At 52.8% G+C, this 6,030-nt stretch overlaps 1 long non-coding RNA gene across 1 annotated transcript; it reads left to right on the top strand.

The window, feature by feature from the left end:
- Positions 1-2,062: 2,062 nt before the first annotated feature.
- LOC147826051 (uncharacterized) lies at positions 2,063-5,140 on the top strand. Its single transcript, XR_015439829.1, has 3 exons — positions 2,063-2,749; positions 4,752-4,926; positions 5,033-5,140. It is a non-coding gene; the product is annotated as an uncharacterized LOC147826051 (long non-coding RNA).
- The last annotated feature ends 890 nt before the right edge of the window (positions 5,141-6,030 follow it).

The raw sequence follows: 6,030 nt of genomic DNA, 5'->3' as shown, positions 1-6,030 counted from the left end.
TTCTGTGTCTCCTCCCACTACATCACTTCCGGTTCCCTTTATACCCCAGGGCACTTGACACCTCCTTACCTTTGCCTGTGTTGTTCCCTCTCTGGACCTTTCTGCTCCCCACTTCATCCTTCCCTACACAGTACCCCCTCCTTACTGTCCTCCCCAGAACCTAAGTGTACTTGTCACCACTGGGTTGGCTCCAAGAGATTCGAACCCCTGTCTGTCTCCTTATGGCCCTGAGTGTCCTCCGGGCTGCCCCCTGTGTCTTGTTATCTCTTGGGCTGAAGTGCCCAGCATGGGACCAGTCACACGCTGTGCAGCAGGACCTCCGTGAACCTGGACTGATTGCAAGCCCAGGATTTGGTGTAGGGTGGGTCAGCAGGTTCTCACAGCAGCTCTCCTCTGCATTCCTGTTTTGTAGACACAGAGTCTGAGGCTGGTGAGCATAACATAACCTTGGTGGTGGCAGTGGGAGCTGGTGTGGGCCTCTGGGTTCCTGGGAAGCAGTTTCCTCGATGCTCTTCCTTCCTGTCACTTCCTATTTCCTTTTCCTCATGACCCCGCTGGCCTATTGTGATGTCACAACCCTTTCCTCTCCCCCAGCCACCTGGCCAGGATGTGCTGGCAGGAGGTTCGTTTTCCAAAGGACAGTTTCAATTTGGGGTTCCCACAGGGTGAACGTGCTTAATGTCATGACACTGCACACTTCAACATGGCAGAAACAGCGACTTCTCTGTTATGTATGTTTTACCACAGTAAAAAAAAAAAATTGTAGAAAAAAAAGGGAAAAATGCTTCGTGTTTGCAGAACTTGCGAGGCTCAGCCACCCACTGTAATTTGTGTTTCCCGAGTGCAGCTTCGTCCTCGTTTCCTTCTGGAAACAAACTTGAGGACAGAAGTGGCCTCTCCCTTTGTGGATGAGGCGACCCCGGCTCAGAGACTAGTAGTGACAGGGCAGGGTTTAAAGCCCTTGTGTCTCCGTCTCTAGGGGGCCATGGAGGGAGTGTCGGGAGCGAGGCCCCCAGATGGGCCCCTCCTTCACTGCTGGTGACCTTGAGAGTGACAGATGGCTTCTGGTGGCCCACTGTCCTCTTCTGACAACTGAGGACAATGGTGTCCTCCCCAATGCAGTGGAAGGACTCAACGGGAGGTCAGGAAGACCTAGTGACAAATAGATGTCTCACCAGGGTTTTGACTTTGCTCTCCACAGTGGCCCTCCTGGTGCTCAGGGGACAGAGGGCTGGATATGCGGCAGGGACCGGGCCAGGGTCTCAGTGCCGATGCAACTGTCTATGCCTGGGGGAAGTTGCCCCCCTCCCTGACTGGGCCCAGGTTGCTCTCTGCAGGGGTGAGCAGGGAGGTCTGAGTGCCCCGTCTGCACCCTCTCTGGCAGACAGTGCTGGGCTGCCTCTCTGGGGCCACCTTGGCCCTCCAATGTCAGGAGCATCAAACCCTCAAACATGGGGGGAAGCAGGGGGCAAGATGAAGGTAACAGAGCTCTTGATCACAGTGTCTGAATCTTTGCCTCCTCAACTTTATTATCCTGTATCTCCCACCATCCCCACAGGGCTGGGACCAAGGAGGCTCCTCAGCAACCTTGCAGTCCCAGGGAGCGGTTTAGCTGGCCACTGGGAGTGAGAAAAGAGGCGAGACGGTGTGTGTGTGTGTGTGTGTGTGTGTGTGTGTGCACGTGCGCGCACGCGCAAGAAGAGTACTTAGCACACTGGTGCTCAGTAGACAGGAACGGCACCATGGTGGTCACTACTGTTACTGGTAAATCATAATATCGAAAACCCTGATGTGACATCCTAGGGGATGGATGCAGGAAGGCGACATTTGGGAGATTCGACTGTAATGATAATCACTGAAACCCAGCTGGTGCTGGTTGAATGACCAGTGCATTTGAGGCCTATGCTGGGCACAGGCGGTCACACCTCATTTACATCTTACCGTGAAGTCCTGACCACGGGTGTCTCCATTTCACAGATGGAGGTGCCCAAGGTCCCACAGCTGCAAGTGGTGGCACTGGCTGAGACTAGAACAGACCTGCGGAATGGGGCTGGGAAAGGCCCAGGATTTGGCCAGCGAATGACAATGGGGATCAGGCCCTGACTGAGGGTCCTGGCTGAGACTGGGGGATCCGTGTTCAGTGGAGCAGGCGGGGGCATGTCCTTGGGGAACCAAGCCTGGAGAAAGAGGGACCACAAGGCAGAGAAATACCAGTGAGCAGGCGTCTCCTCCAGTGCTGACCGGAAGTCGGTTCCCTGGGCTCTGAAAAGTCTCCAACTCCTGTGGAGGAAAAACTTCAAGCAATAATGGGAGCTGTTGTTCTTCCCCCTCATGTGGGCTCTCTGGAGTCGAAGTTGACAGTGAGGAAATGAGGGCCTTAATCAGATCTGTCCATCCACTCCTGACACATTTACAGCCACAGCGCAAGGCCCCAGAGCACAGGCAGGAAAAGAGAGCAACTTCCGGCCGTCCTGGCGCCCCATTCCAGTGGAGGGGGAAAGGCAGGAAGCAGAAGGATCACTGGGAACTCGGGGAGTAGATAAGCGGGGGCCGCTGGGGAGGAAACTGGGCCAGGTGGAAGCGGTTGTTGAGAAGGTACTGGCGCTGGATGTACTTTGCAGGGCAGCTGCCGGACGAGGAGGCGAAGCGGGTCTCTGGCTGGAGCCCCTTGCGGATGAGCTGCCCTGGGCCAAGGTGTGGGATGGGAGCTGTTACAGGCACTGGGCCTTGAGTTCCTGTCAGACACCAGGTAGGTCGTGGGAAGACAAATCTGGGTTTTGGGTTCGGGGTGCTGGTTGGAGATGCAGAGCGGACCTATGGTTATGGAAGCGGAGGTGAACAGCCCCAGCCCCCAGGAGACCCCCAGGGAGGAAAGGAGAAGACAGCACCTGTATTCGTCCCCTAGGGCTGTGAGAGACACCCACAGATCCCGGGGCTTAAAACAACAGAAACTGATTCTGGCATAGTTCAGGCAACCTGAATTCCCAAACCCCTGAATTCCCAAAGCTCACATTCTGAGGCACTGTGAATGGAGCTTCAACATCCTTTTCTCTCTCCTTTTTCCCCCCTTTGTTTGTTTTTTGCGATGAGGCTTGCTATGTAGCTCAGGCTGGCCTCGAACTTCTGGCGATCGTCCTGCCTCAGCCTCCTGAGTGCTAGATTCACAGCCGTGTGCCACCAACGCCCAGCTTGGGCTGTCTTTTTTTTTTTTATGTACCAGGGATCGAACTTGGGTCCTTGCACTTGCATAGCAGACAGCGAAACCACTGAGCTAAATCCCCAGCCCTGGCTGTCTTTTTTATATTGTGGGAAAATGCCTGTGACATAAAGTTTACCATCTTAACCTTTTCTATGCATACAGCTTTATATCCCTGAGCACATTTCCAGTGCTGTATGATTGTCACCCATGCCCAGAACATTTTCATCTTCCCCCACTGAGCCCTCCCCCTCCCCCAACTCCTGGCAACCCCCATTCAACTTTTTGTCTCTCTGAATTTGCTGACTCTGGGTCCCTCAGACAAGCTACCTGTCCTTTTGTGTCTGGCTTATTCACTTAGCATAATGTCCCCGAGGTATGTCCATATAGTAACACATGTCAGAATTTCCTTCTTTTTTAGCGCTGCATAATATTCCCTCTACATATCTTTTTGAGGGGGCACAACTCAACCTGGAGCAAGGCCTGAGGACTGAGTTTCAGTCATTCCAATGTTGAGGACATAGGTGTGAGGAGGAACCAAGAAGAGGGTTGTGAAAGAGGGGATGAGGCCAGAGGGACATTATGGGAGTGGGTGGTGCTGTCAAGGAGGGAGGAATGGCCATTGCCAAGGGCTGTGTAGGCCAGGGAGGGCAGGATGGGGCTGACATTGGTTCCCAATGCAGGGGTCATTGGTGACCTTGGTGAGAACAGTGCTGGGGGAGCGCAGGGTGTGGAGGGGTCCGGGGGAGAATCCGATGAGAAGAAGCAGGTGCGACAGGTCCGAGATGCTGATGAATAAGGTACAGGGAGCAGAGTGATGGGGTGGCTTGAGGAAGATGCATAGTCTGAACCCCGCCAGGAGGAGGAATCGGACCACACAGGTCAGAGGCAGGGGCTGGAATGTGTCCTGGGGGAGGGTCTCATCTGGTGGCCCAGTAGGGCTGGCTGGGAGCCTGGCATCCATCTCCAGAAGCAGCAGGGGCAGAGGGAGCAGCTCAGGAGCGGAGGGAAGGAGAATGGTCACAGGCTCCGGAGCTTCTGGTTGTCTCTGTCCCTGTTAAACAGGAAGCAGGGTCGTAGATGAGTCAGTTGAGGGTCTGAGGGGCAAGGAGGAGGGACAGAAAGGTACTGAGGCCACATCGGGGGTGGTGGTGCTCGCCTGCGATCCCAGCACTTGGGAGGCTGAGGCAGGAGGATCGCCAATTTGAGGCCAACCTGGGGTACATAGTGAGTTCAAGGCCAGCCTAGACTGCATAGTGAAACTCTGTCCCCCCAAAAAAGGTACCCAGGACAGAGTCCCCCTCAAAATATACCCTTCGCTTTGACCACACTCATCCCATCATTCTCCCCACTTTCTGCCGCAGCTCTGGAGTCCTCTTTTAGGAGAGTCCTTAGTTACACGGCTGTGGCTGCCTCAATATCCTGAATTCATTGAAACATTTCCCTTTCATGGTCACTTTGATTTGGGGGAGGAGCCAGAAGTCACACAGTGCCAGATCTGGTGAATAAGGGCACAATGTCATGTTTTTACAAGCTGCCTTTTTTTTGGTACCAGGGATCAAACTCAGGACCTTGTGCTTGCAAGGCAGGCGCGGTGCCACTGAGCTAAATCCCCAGCCCCAAAGCTGCCTTTCTGTTGGATGGTGCTCGGCAGCAGTGTTTCCTATATTTTTGATCACACCTTGTAAAGACTCTCGGGAAAGAGGACTCCAGAACTGCTTCAGAACATGGTAAGAACCATGGGATAAGTGTGTTGGAAGTGAGGGTGAGCTTTTTGAAGGGGCAATGTGTCTTTTTCTGTAATAAAGTGTTTTTTGTTGTTGTTTTTGGTACCAGGGTTCAAACTCAGGACCTTGTGCTTGTGAGGCAGCCACGATGCCATGGAACTAAATCCCCAGCCCTGTAATAAAGTTTTAAAAATAAACTTTCACCCTGTATGTTGAACACTACTTGTACATTTTTATTCACTTTCTGGATGTAGAGATTTTAAAGCATGGTGCTCTTGTCTAGATGTTTGTGTCATCCTCAAAGTGCAGATGTGGAAGCCTGACCCCCAAGGCGATGGTATGAGAAGGTGGGGGCTGTGGGAGGTGACAAGGTCATGAGGATGGAGCCCCCATGCCAGGAGTTAGTGCCCTGATGAATGAGGCCACCGCACGGAGCTTGCCTGTCCTTCTACCCAGAAGGGATCCAGTGAGAAGGTGCCATGCCATCGTGAGCCTCAAAGCAGGCCCTCACCAGACCCTGAGTCTGCCAGCGCCTCCCAGCCTGCAGAACCGAGAGAAATAAATTTCTGTTTTCACAGCTTGCCCAGTGTACGGTATTTGTGGCACCCTGATCAGACTAGGACAGAGGTGATACGATATCCCTTAGCTCATAGAACCTTTGGGTCTGACCCCAAAGCCTGGCCACTGCACATGCTGATTTAAATCCCAAAGGAAGCCTGGAGTCTATTTTATCAATATTAAATTACATCTTTTTTTCCCCTGGTACTGGGAATCAAACTCAGGACCTTGAGATTGGAGGCAGGGGCAGTGCCGCTGAGCTACATCTCTGGCCCTAAATTACATCTTTTTCACTTTGTGAAAAATATTTATATCAGAAATTTTGGAAGATTCAAAGAAATAAAATATGGGGAAAAAATTTAAGTGCTTCTGATTTTGCCACCCAGAAATAATCACTGTTAACATGTGGCAACTTCCTTATGGTATTGTTTTCCACACCTGTGAGCCCTGCCGGGAGCAATGCCACACATGTTCAGCCAATCCTCCTTCCCTGCTCCTCTGGCACGTGGTTGGACTACATTTCCCAGCCTCCCATGCAGGTTGGGTGTC

This window comes from Heterocephalus glaber, unplaced genomic scaffold (assembly GCF_053883595.1).
Source record: "Heterocephalus glaber isolate CG9 unplaced genomic scaffold, H.glaber_assembly_v1.0 deba00001479, whole genome shotgun sequence".
NCBI classification, from domain to species: Eukaryota; Metazoa; Chordata; class Mammalia; order Rodentia; family Bathyergidae; genus Heterocephalus; species Heterocephalus glaber.
Note: the sequence above shows the minus strand (reverse complement) of the source record. Positions and strands in the feature narration are given on the sequence as shown.